The sequence below is a fragment of the Manis javanica genome, chromosome 5 (genome assembly GCF_040802235.1).
Source record: "Manis javanica isolate MJ-LG chromosome 5, MJ_LKY, whole genome shotgun sequence".
In the NCBI taxonomy this organism is placed as follows: Eukaryota; Metazoa; Chordata; class Mammalia; order Pholidota; family Manidae; genus Manis; species Manis javanica.
In genome coordinates this window covers 52019738-52033388 of record NC_133160.1, presented here as the reverse complement: position 1 = coordinate 52033388, position 13651 = coordinate 52019738, and the positions used below count along the sequence as shown (strand labels likewise).

Genomic DNA, 13651 nt, shown 5'->3' with positions numbered 1-13651 from the left:
ACCCTAAAATTTGGTGTTGTAAAGCAACAATCATCTTATTTTGCTTCCTGTTTTGTGGCTCAGAGATTCAGGAAGGGCTTAGCTAGGCAGTTCTCCCATGAGTCTCTCATGCCGCTGCAGTGAGATTCAGCTGGGGCTGCAGTCATCTGAAGTTTGGAAAGAGCCTTAGACTCATTCGACTTTTGGCCCCACCGCTGGTGCGAGACTTCTGGCAAGTCACTTTATTTCTCTGGGTTTCATTTTCTGCACATGACGAAATAAAACCAATCAATCCCTTTAAGAGCTCTTTCAGCTCCAAAGTTCTGTGATTCTATCAAAAATATTTCACTATGAACAGATACAAATCACTGTGCATAATTAAGGTCATTCTACAAGTCAAAAATGTTTCTAAGTGAAGGGACAATATAGGGAATGAAGTAATCAAGTAAAATTTTTTGTTGTGAAACAGAAACTCATCTTGAATCAATTGTGCCACTAGAGGTCACTAGTGTACCACCTCAAAGAGATAAATGTGATCAACTCACTGGCAGTTCCCTCTCCTTGGCCCCTAAATGATGTTCATGGAGCCTTTTAGTTTATCCTGAATTACCTCCTGACAGTTGTCAGAGATGTATGTTATGAGGAGGTGACGTTGGTTGTCATTCTAGGTAATGTTCCACATGTGCCTGATGAGCCATGACTGGAACCATAAGGAAAATTACTTCTTTGGTTTTTCTGCCTTCTCACTGACATGTGATAAGGGGCAGTGAGATAATTTGATAGAAAGTGATGTAAGCTCTGTGGTGGAATAACACTGTGGAAATACAGTGCCATCCTCTAAGGCAGCAAGAACAAGTGCTTTTTATGAAATAGAAAAAGTAAGGATCTGGAGAACATCCATTCATCCATCCATCCATTCAATATACATGGACACACATGTAGACACTTGTCCTGCCAATGGGGCTGCATTAATAAGGAAGATCAGTTGGTTCCCTCAATAAATTTAAGGAATCAGCTATAAGAAGTTTCTATTCAGATGTAGTACTTATAGAACCCCCCCACGCCAGGCTACTTTCTCTCAGATTCTTAAATTTTTTCTTCCCAACAGACCTTCAGGATAAGCACTAGAATTCCCATTTCTGTAGACGGTCCCTTGCAGGACAGCAAGGGCTGGTAGCTTTTTTAAGCTAATGACACTTTTCTGAAGTGATGTTAAGAATAGACTATACACCTTTTATATCTAATCCAAACCTGAACCACAGAGATACTTGCAAGAAAGTGTCAAAATATTGAGTTGGGTTGTGGCCAATGATAATTATTAGAAAAGAATATTAAAATTTATTTTAACATAAAACTCTTTGGATGGGAGAAACAAAGTCCAAAATGAAATGAATACCCTGGAACATAAAGATCCATAGAGATGCCCTTGGAGAAACTTCTGTGAGTGAGAAGGATGGACTCCAGAATACCTCTGAAAGCATATCAGTTTTCCCCAAAATGTAAAGTACATTATATCTTCTTAACATTTTCTTTCTGTAGAACATAAAGAAAATCTACTTCAAACTCTCAGACTCATGATTCTATCACCAAGGATGAGCATTGAGAGGTTCTGGGCCCCTTCCAGCTTTCAGGGACCTTGAATTGGCTTGAATTAGTTGTCCTTAGTCTTTAGACTTCACATAGAGGCACTGTTGGGCAGGATGCAGACCAACCCCTAGCCCTCAATAGCAAGGCTTTCTCTTGTTCTCTGCCTATAGAACAGAAGGCAGTGAGCCTGGACAGATCTCTGCTTCAAGCTGGGGAAGCCTTGACCTACTTCTGCTGTGATTAATGTTACCAATTATCTTGACAATCACTGATTTCAACCTTTTGTTTTAAAACAAACTACACACAGGTTTGTTCTTCCTTCTGATTGTTGCAAAGTTTGGTGAAATAGTGAAAAAAAAAGGGAGGGAAAGGGGAGAGCTACAAAATATGACTTGATCTATTTTAAAAACACTCCTCGGGTGGAGCCAAGATGGCGGCATGAGTAGAGCAGTGGAAATCTCCTCCCAAAACCACATATATTTATGAAAATATAACAAAGACAACTCTTCCTAGAATAGAGACCAGAGGACACAGGACAACATCCAGACCACATCCACACCTGCGAGAACCCAGCGCCTCATGAAGGGGGTAAGATACAAGCCCCAGCCTGTCGGGACCAGAGCTCCCCTCCCACCCCTCCCGGCGGGAGGAGAGGAGTTGGAGCGGGGAGGGAGAGGGAGCCCAGGACTGCTGAACAGCCAGCCCCAGCCATCCGCACCAGAGCGCAGACACAGTGCATGTGTGGGGTGCTGGATACTAGGGAAACAGGGCAGCAAGACCGGTGAGCGGGTCCCTGAGGCCAGGGCCATAGGACAAAGAAAAGTGAGCAGCTTTTTTTTTTTTCTTTGTTTTTTTTGACGAGTGCTTTTTGTAAGTCTTAAAGGGACAGGGTCCCCAAAACCAGACGGAAGCACCACGGGACACTTACTCCAGAGGCAGGGAAATGGGGGATCTCTGGGCACTCTAACCCCCTGGACAGCAGGGAGCACAGAGGCCCCTCACAGAGATAAATAGCTTCCTGGCTGCTCCCCCTCCAATGCGGCTCCACCATTTTGGAGCAGCGGCCCGAGACAGGCTACGCCCACTGCAAAAGCAGAGATAAACTCCAGAGCAGCCAGGCAGGAATCAGAAGCCCTGTCTGCATGCAGCAGCCCAGCACAAGCCACTACTAGAGGTCGCTGTTCTCCTAGGAGAGGAAGGCCACAGACCAACAAGAAGGGAAGTTCTTCCAGCCATCACTCATTACAGCTCTGCAAACCATTTCTATCACCATGAAAAGGCAAAATTACAGGCAAACCAAGATCACAGAGACAACACAAGAGAAGGAGACAGACCTAACCAGTCTTCCTGAAAAAGAATTCAAAATAAAAATCATAAACATGCTGACAGAGATGCAGAGAAATATATAAGAGCTAAGGGATGAAGTCCAGAGGGAGATCACGATGCCAGAAAGAAAATTACAGAAGTGAAACAAACTCTGGAAGGATTTATAAGCAGAATGGATAAGATGCAAGAGGCCATTGATGAAATAGAAACCAGAGAACAGGAACGCATAGAAGCTGACATAGAGAGAGACAAAATGATCTCCAGGAATGAAACAATATTAAGAGAACTGTGTGACCAATCCAAAAGGAACAATATCCATATTACAGGGGTACCAGAAGAAGAAGAGAGAGGAAAAGGGATAGAAAGTGTCCTTGAAGAAATAATTGCTGAAAACTTACCCAAACTGGAGGAGGAAATAATCGAACAGACCACAGAAATACACAGACCTCCCAACAGAAAGGACCCAAGGAGGACAACACAAAGACACATAATAAATAAAATGGCAAAGATCAAGGACAAGGAAAGAGTTTTAAAGGTAGCTAGAGAGAAAAGAAATGCATCAGGCAATCATCAGACTTCTCGACAGAAACCTTACAGGCCAGAAGAGAATGGCATGATATATTTAATGCAATGAAACAGAAGGGCCTTGAACCAAGGATACTGTATCCAGCAAGATTATAATTTAAATATGATGGAGGAATTAATTCCCAGACAAGCAAAAGCTGAGGGAATTTTCCTTCCACAAACCACCTCTACAGGGCATCTTACAGGGACTGCTCTAGATGGGAGCACTCCTAAAGAGAGCACAGAACAAAACACCCAACATATGAAGAATGGAGGAGGAGGAATAAGAAGGGAGAGAAGAAAAGAATCTCCAGACAGTGTATATAACAGCTAAATAAGCGAGCTAAGTTAGGCAGTAAGATACTAAAGAGGCTAACCTTGAACCTTTGGTAACCACGAATTTAAAGCCTGCAATGGCAATAAGTACATATCTTCCATAGTCACCCTAAATGTAAATGGACTTAATGCACCAATCAAAAGACACAGAGTAATACACTGGATAATAAAGCAAGACCCATCTGTGTGCTGCTTACAAGAAACTCATCTCAAACCCAAAGACATGCACAGACTAAAAGTCAAGCGATTGAAAAACATATTTCAGGCAAACAAAAGAGAGAAGAAAGCAGGGGTTGCAGTACTAATATCAGACAAAATAGACTTCAAGCAAAGAAAGTAACAAGAGATAAAGAAGGACACTACATAATGATTAAGAGCTCAATCCAACAAGAGGATATAACCATTCTAAATATATATGCACCCAACACAGGAGCACCAGCATATGTAAAACAAATACTGACAGAACTAAAGTGGGAAATAGACTGCAATGCATTCATTTTAGGAGACTTCAACATACCACTCACCCCAAAGGATAGATCCACCGGGCAGAAAATAAGTAAGGACATGGAGGAACTGAACAACACACAAGAACAGATGGACCTAATAGACATCTATAGAACTCTACATCAAAAAGCAACAGGATATACATTCTACTCAAGTGAACATGGAACATTCTCCAGAATGTACCAAATACTAGCCCACAAAAAGAGCCTCAGTAAATTCCAAAATATTGAAATTCTACCAACCAACTTTTCAGACCACAAAGGCATAAAACTAGAAATAAATTCTACAAAGAAAACAAAAAGGCTCACAAACACATGGAGGCTTAACAACATGCTACTAAATAATCAATAGATCAATGAACAAATCAAAATAGAGATCAAGGAATATATAGAAACAAATGACAACAACAACACTAAGCCCCAACTTCTGTGGGATGCAGCGAAAGCAGTCTTAAGAGGAAAGTATATAGCAATCCACACTTGAAGAAGGAAGAACAATCCCAAATGAATAGTCTAACATCACAATTATCGAAACTGGAAAAAGAAGAACAAATGAGGCCTAAAGTCGGCAGAAGGAGGGACATAATAAAGATCAGAGAAGAAATAAACAAAATTGAGAAGAATAAAACAATAGCAAAAATCAATGAAACCAAGAGCTGGTTCTTTGAGAAAATAAACAAAATAGATAAGCCTCTAGCCCAACTTATTAAGAGAAAAAGAGAATCAACACAAATCAATATAATCAGAAATGAGAATGGAAAAATCACGACAGACTCCACAGAAATACAAAGAATTATTAAAGAATTATGAAAACCTATATGCCAACAAGCTGGAAAACCTAGAAGAAATGGACAATTTCCTAGAAAAATACAACCTCCCAAGACTGACCAAGGAAGAAACACAAAAGTTAAACAAACCAATTACGAGCAAAGAAATTGAAACAGTAATCAAAAAACTACCCAAGAACAAAACCCTGGGGCCGGACGGATTTACCTCGGAAATTTATCAGACACACAGAGAAGACATAATATCCATTCTCCTTAAAGTGTTCCACAAAATAGAAGAAGAGGGAATACTCCCAAACTCATTCTATGAGGCCAACATCACCCTAATACCAAAACCAGGCAAAGACCCCACCAAAAAAGAAAATTACAGACCAATATCCCTGATGAATGTAGATGCAAAAATACTCAATAAAATATTAGCAAACAGAATTCAACAGTATATCAAAAGGATCATACACCATGACCAAGAGGGGTTCATCCCAGGGATGCAAGGATGGTACAACATTCGAAAATCCATCAACATCATCCACCACATCAACAAAAAGAAAGACAAAAACCACATGATCATCTCCATAGATGCTGAAAAAGCATTTGACAAAATTCAACATCCATTCATGATAAAAACTCTCAGTAAAATGGGAATAGAGGGCAAGTACCTCAACATAATAAAGGCCATATATGATAAACCCACAGCCAGCATTATACTGAACAGCGAGAAGCTGAAAGCATTTCCTCTGAGATTGGGAACCAGACAGGGATGCCCACTCTCCCCACTGTTATTTAACATAGTACTGGAGGTCCTAGCCACGGCAATCAGACAAAACAAAGAAATACAAGGAATCCAGATTGGTAAAGAAGAAGTTAAACTGTCACTATTTGCAGATGATATGATACTGTACATAAAAAACCCTAAAGACTCCACTCCAAAACTACTAGAACTGATATCGGAATACAGCAAAGTTGCAGGATACAAAATTAACACACAGAAATCTGTAGCTTTCCTATACACTAACAACGAATCAATAGAAAGAGAAATCAGGAAAACAATTCCATTCACCATTGCATCAAAAAGAATAAAATACCTAGGAAAAAACCTAACGAAAGAAGTGAAAGACCTATACCCTGAAAACTACAAGTCACTCTTAAGAGAAATTAAAGGGGACACTAACAAATGGAAACTCATCCCCTGCTCATGGCTAGGAAGAATTAATATCGTCAAATGGCCATCCTGCCCAAAGCAATATACAAATTTGATGCATTCCCTACCAAATTACCAGCAACATTCTTCAACGAACTGGAACAAACAATTCAAAAATTCATATGGAAACACCAAAGACCCCGAATAGCCAAAGCAATCCTGAGAAGGAAGAATAAGTAGGGGGGATCTCACTCCCCAACTTCAAGCTCTACTACAAAGCCACAGTAATCAAGACAATTTGGTACTGGCACAAGAACAGAGCCAAAGACTAGTGGAACAGATTAGAGACTCCAGACATTAACCCAAACATACATGGTCAATTAATATTTGATAAAGGAGCCATGGACAAACAATGGAGAAATGACAGTCTCTTCAACAGAAGGTGCTGGCAAAACTGGACAGCTACATGTACGAGAATGAAACTGGACCATTGTCTAACCCCCATACACAAAAGTAAATTCAAAATGGATCAAAGACCTGAATGTAAGTCATGAAACCATAAAACTCTTAGAAAAAAACATAGGCAAAAACCTGTTAGGCATAAACATGAGTGACCTCTTCTTGAACATATCTCCCGGGGCAGGAAAAACAACAGCAAAAATGAACAAGTGCGACTATATTAAGCTGAAAAGCTTCTGTACAGCAAAAGATACAATCAATAGAACAAAAAGGTACCCTACAGTATGGGAGAATATATTTGTAAATGATATATCCAATAAAGGCTTGATGTCCAAAATATATAAAGAGCTCACCCACCTCAACAAACAAAAAACAAATAATCCAATTAAAAAATGGGCAGAGGAACTGAACAGTTTTCCAAAAAAGAAATACAGATGGCCAACAGACACATGGAAAGATGCTCCACATTGCTAATTATCAGAGAAATGCATATTAAAACCACAATGAGGTATCACCTAATACCAGTAAGGATGGCTGCCATCCAAAAGACAAACAACAACAAATGCTGGCGAGGTTGTGGAGAGAGGGTAACCCTCCTACACTGCTGGTGGGAATGTAAATTAGTTCAACCATTGTGGAGAGCAGTATGGAGTTTCCTCAAAATGCTCAAAATAGACTTACCATTTGACCCAGGAATTCCACTCCTAGGAATTTACCCTAAGAATGCAGCACTCAAGTTTGAAAAAGACAGATGCACCCCTATGTTTATCGCAGCTCTATTTACAATAGCCAAGAATTGGGAGCAACCTAAGTGTCCATCAGTAGATGAATGGATAAAGAAGATGTGGTACATATACACAATGGAATATTATTCAGCCATAAGAAGAAAACAAATCCTACCATTTGCAACAACATGGATGGAGCTAGAAGGTATTATCCTCAGTGAAATAAGCCAAGTGGAGAAAGAGAAAAACCAAATGATTTCACTCATCTGTGGAGTATAAGAACAAAGGAAAAACTGAAGGAACAAAACAGCAGCAGAATCACAGAACCCAAGAATTAACTAACAGGTAGCAAAGGGAAAGGGACTTGGGAAGATGGATGGGTAGGGAGGGATAAGGGGGGGAAGAAGAAAGGGGGTATTATGATTAGCATGCATAATGGGGGGGTTGGAGAAAGGGGAGGGCTGTACAACACAGAGAAGACAAGTAGTGATTCTACAACATTTTGCTATGCTGATAGACAGTGACTGTAAAGGGATTTGTGGGGGGGGACCTGGTATAGGGGAGAGCCTAGTAAACATAATATTCTTCATGTATGTGTAGATTAATGATAACAAAAAAAAAATAAAAGGAAGAAAAGGGGGATTATTCCCTGATAGGATAAAACTAACTGTAAATCAATGATTAATGCATGCTTTAAATATCCTTAATTTTGATCATTTAAAGGGTGTCACATTATCAGCTATGGAAGTACATTTTTCTGATAATATTCCTTTCTCTTAAAAAAAAAAAGTAGTGCCTGTGTGGTGATCTCCAATAAGTTCTTCACAATGATATAAAGTGCATATCAAAGTGTGGGCAAAGGGTTTGTTTGTGTTTATACAGAGGATCAAAGCCTAATTTGGCTACCCAGAAAACGAATTCAGATATGATATGAAGAACTTCCAACATCAACATTCTCTGGAAGAGTCATTCCAGAAGATGATCATCAAAAAACTTCAACAAAGATCCTGGCACTGTTGCAGTTGTAGCTGCATTTATCCCACCAGTTCCTGGACTTGCCATTGGAATGAAGAAGGAGATATCTAAGCTGGCGTGTGCTTTCAGTAAAACAACAAAATTGACTGTTGGAACTCAACCAAGAATTAGGAGAAGTGCAAGTTGTAGCATTCCAAAATCTTACAACTACAGACTATCTACTGTTAAAAGAACATATGTGATGTGAACAGTTCCCAGGAATGGGTTGTTTTAATTTGTCTGATTTCTCTCAGACTGTTCGGGTAGTTGGACAATACCCATTATATCACGGACGGGTTTTCACATATGCCTAGGGTGCCTAACTGGTTTTCTTGGCTTCACTGGAGATGGCTGGTAATTATAGATCTGCTTTGGTTATGTAACTGTGTTCCTATTATGTTAATGTGTGTGCGCAATTTAATTAGTAGTTTAAAACCTATACATGCTTAAGTTACTCTACAAGAAGATATGTCAAAGAAATAATCAATCTTCCCATGCTTTCTTCCGTCTGCTACCTCTATAGCTTTTCTTCTTCCTTCCTAATTACAACCCTTAAATAGAATTTGTGCCTCATATCGAATTCACTGAGTATCATAATTCCTCCAAGTGGTAAAGATACCTCAAGACAAATGCTGGGCATAGAAGCCACAGGGCATAAATCTGCAAAGAAGTAAAAAGCTAACCTTTTCAAACGGTATTGCTTCTCTCTCACTTTCCAACTTTACATTTCCCTGTATGGCCCCGGAAGATGACTGGTTAGCCAGAGACGGGTAAGATTCCTCAAGGGAGGAACAACCTAAGACAGGCACAGTCGCAGGGGGGCCATCAGGTGAGAAATTGGGGATCAACAGAGGTGAGGCTTACAACCTCACCCCCCACTGTTTTGAGAGAAATCTTCTGCATCCGTGGATGTTTTGTTGCCCTTGTCTAGCTTGTATTAACACATACTCTACAGACACATACCTGATCATCTACATTTCCCCTCTTACAGCACTAAACTATGTTTTCTACCTTTATCTTGCATCTACCTACCACTTCAGCATTTTATTAAAAATAATAATAACAATAATAATAATAATAATAATAATAATAATAATAATGGAGAAAAAAACCCCACTCCTGTTACTATGCCATTAACTTCTACTGATGCTCCTTTGATCACCAGCTGGTGTAGTTCTTTTCCTTTTTGATTGATAGGCATCCCACCAACACATTATAAGACATTTTGTAGTATTTCTCTTCAGATAACTGTGTAAGGAAGGAGGAAGAAAAATAGGTACTTATCACAGAACTAAAGATTTTTCAAGTTAGAGGTTTTGGGGAGAGGCAGCCCACAGGGCTCCTGAGTATCACTGCATGTTTTTGTTGGTATGCCAAGAATACAGGGTCCTGCCTGGCTTTTACCCAGGCCATTTCTTAGGATGTGTTTGCAGAGAGCAACTTGAATGGTGGAGGTAATGCATCTCCCTGGTTAAAGAATGAACCTGCAGTTAAGCCACAATGCTGCTCATGTGAAACGTTCATAAGAGTGTATGTCTGGCACTGAACAATGTATTTGAACAGATGGCCCTGGCAGACATCTACAGAACACTACATGTAAAAGCAATAGGATACACATTCTTCTCAAGTGCACATGGAACATTTTCAAGAATAGATCTCAGTAAATTCAACAAGATTGAAACTGTACCAACCAGCTTCTCAGATCACAAAGGTATGAAACTAGAAATAAATTACCCAAAGAGAACAAAAGGCACACAAACACATGGAGGCTTAATAACATGCTCCTAAATAATCAGTGGATGAATGACCAAATAAAAACAGGGATCAAGGAATATATGGAGACAAATGATAATGATAATTCAACAACACAAAATCTGTGGGATGCAGCAAAGGCCGTGATAAGAGGGTAATATATTGCAATACTGGACTACCTCAGGAAAGAAGAACAATCCCAAATGAGCAGTCTAAACTCACAATTAATGAAAATAGAAAAAGAAGAACAAATGAGGCCCAAAGTCAGTAGAAGGTGGGACATAATAAAGATTAAAGCAGAAATAAATAAAATTGAGAAGAATAAAACAATAGAAAGAATCAATGAAAGCAGGAGCTGGTTCTTTGGGAAAGTAAACAAAATAGATAAACCACAGCCACACTTATCAAGAAAAAAAGAGAGTCTACACACATAAACAGAATCAGAAATGAGAAAGGAAAAATCACTAAGGACAACAAAGAAATACAAAGAGTTATGAGAAAATACTATAAAAAATTATATGGTAACAAACTGGATAACCTAGAAGAAATGGACAACTCTCTAGAAAAATACAACCAGCAAAGGCTGACCCAGGAAGAAACAGAAAATCTGAATAGAACAATTACCAGCAAACAAATTGAATTAGTAATCAAAAAACTACCTAAGAACAAAAGCCCTGGATTAGATGGTTTCACTGCTGAATTTTATTAAACATTTAGTGAAGACGTAATACTCATCCTCCTTAATGTTTTCCAAAAAATAGAAGAAGAGAGAATACTCCCAAACTCATTCTATGAGGCCAACATCACTCTAATACCAAAACAAGGCAAAGACATCACAAAAAAAGAAAATTACAGACCAATATCCCTGATGAACATAGGTGCAAAAATACTCAACAAAATATTAGCAAATGGAATTAAAAAATACATCAAAAAGATCATCCATCATGATCAAGTGGGATTCATCCCAGGGATGCAAGGATGGTACAACATTCAAAAATAAATCAACATCATCCACCACATCAACAAAAAGAAGGACAAAAACCACATGATCATCTCCATAGATGCTGAAAAAGCATTTCACAAAATTCAACATGCATTCATGATAAAAACTCTCAACAAAATGGGTATAGAGGGCAAGTACCTCAACATAATAAAGGCCATATATGACAAACCCACAGCCAACATTATACTTAACAGTATTAAGAAGAAAGGAGAAGCTGAAAGCTTTTCTTTTAATATCAGGAACAAGATAAGGATGCCCATACTCCCCACTTTTATTCAGCTTAGTTGTGGAGGTCCTAGCCATGGCAGTCAGACAACACAAAGAAATAAATGGTGTCCAGATTGGCAAAGAAGAAGTCAAACTGTCCCTGTTTGCAGATGACATGATATTGTACATAAAAAACCCCAAAGAATCCACTCCAAAACTACTAAATCTAATATCTGAATTCAGCAAAGTTGCAGGATACAAAATTAATACACTGAAATCTGTTGCATCCCTATACACTAAGGATGAACTAGCAGAAAGAGAAATCAGGAAAACAATTCCTTTCACAACTGCATCAAAAATACCCAGGAATAAACCTAACCAAGGAAGTGAAAGAACTATATCCTGAAAACTATGGGACACTCTTAAGAGAAATTAAAGAGGACACTAATAAATAGAAATTCATTCCATGCTCTTGGCTATGAAGAATTTATATTGTCAAAATGGCCCTCCTGCCTAACGCAATCTGCAGATTCAATGCAATCCCTATCAAAATACCAACAGCATTCTTCAATGAACTAGAGCAAATAGTTTTAAAATTCACATGGAACCACAAAAGACCCTGAATAGCCAAAGCAATCCTGAGAAGGAAGAATAAAGCGGGGAGAATTATGCCCCCTGACTTCAAGTTTTACTACAAAGCTACAGTAATGAAGACAATTTGGTACTGGCGCAAGAACAGACCGATAGACCAGTGGAACAGAATAGAGAGTCCAGATATAAACCCAAGCATATATGGTCAATTAATATTAATATATGATAAAGGAGCTATGGATATACAATGGGGAAATGACAGCCCCTTCAACAGCTGGTGTTGGCAAAACTGGACGGCTACATGTAAGAGAATGAAACTGGATTATTGTTTAACCCCGGACACAAAAGTAAACTCAAAATGGATCAAAGACCTGAATGTAAGTCATGAAACCATAAAAATCTTAGAAAAAAAATGTAGGCAAAAATCTCTTGAACATAAACATGAGCAGCTTCTCCATGAACATGTATCTCCCCAGGCAAGGGAAACAAAAGCAAAAATGAACAATAGGGACTATATCAAACTAAAAACCTTCTGTACAGCAAAGAATACCATCAGTAGAACAAAAGACATCCTACAGTATGGGAGAATATATTCAGAAATGACATATCTGATAAGGGGCTGACATCCATATTATATAAAGAGCTCATGCACCTCAACAAACAAAAAGAAAATAAACCAATTAAAAAATGGGCATAGGAGCTGAACAGACACTTCTCCAAAGAAGAAATTCAGATGGCCAACAGGCACATGAAAAGATGCTCCATATCGCTAATCATCAGAGAAATGCAAATTAAAACCACAATGATATATCACCTCATACCAGTTAGGATGGCCAACATCCAAAAGACAGACAACAACAAATGCTGGTGAGGAAGTGGAGGAAGGGGAACCCTCCTGCACTGCTGGTGGGAATGTAAGTTACATCAACCATTGTGGAAAGCAGTATGGAGGTTCCTCAAAAAACTAAAAATAGAAATACCATTTGACCCAGAGTTCCACTCCTAGGAATTTACCCTGAGAATGCAGCAGCTCAGTTTGAAAAAGACATATGCACTCCTGTGTTTATCACAGCACTATTTACAATAGACAAGAAATAGAAGCAGCCTAAGTGTCCATCAGTAGATGAATGGATACAGAAGATGTGGTACATACACACAATGGAATATTATTCAGCCATAAGAAGAAAACAAATCCTATCATTTACAACAACATGCATGGAGCTGGAGGGTATTATGTTCAGTGAAATAAGCCAGGCGGAGAAAGACAAGTGTCAAATGATTTCACTCATATGTGGAGTATAAGAACAAAGCAAAAACTGAAGGAGAAAAACGGCAGAAGACTCACAGAACCCAAGAAATGACTAAGAGTTACCAAAGGGAAAGGGATTTGGGAGGATGGGTGGAAAGGGAGTGATAAGTGGAAAAATGGGGCATTATGATTAGCACACATAATGTAGTGGGGGGGGGACACGGTAAAGGCAGTATATACAGAGAAGACAAGTAATGATTCTACAGCATCTTACTACGCTGATGGACAGTGACTGTAATGGGGTATGTGGGGGCAACTTGATAATAGGAGGAGTCTAGTAACCATAATGTTGTTCAAGTAATTTTACATTAATGATATCAAAATAAAATAAAAAAAAAGATTGTATGTCAGTGACACCTTAACTTAAAAAAAG

At 38.9% G+C, this 13651-nt stretch overlaps 1 protein-coding gene across 6 annotated transcripts in view; it reads left to right on the top strand.

Moving 5' to 3' along the window:
- Window positions 1-13651, top strand: part of SCOC (short coiled-coil protein) — a 55978-nt gene that overhangs the window by 24203 nt on the left and 18124 nt on the right. For 2 of the 6 annotated variants that reach the window (XM_073237029.1, XM_073237025.1), the window contains exon 2: window positions 2080-2154. The exons of the other annotated variants lie outside the window; for them this stretch is intronic. The gene's annotated coding sequence lies outside the window, so the exon portion shown is untranslated. The remainder of the gene's footprint in view (window positions 1-2079; window positions 2155-13651) is intronic. 6 annotated transcript variants of the gene reach the window in all.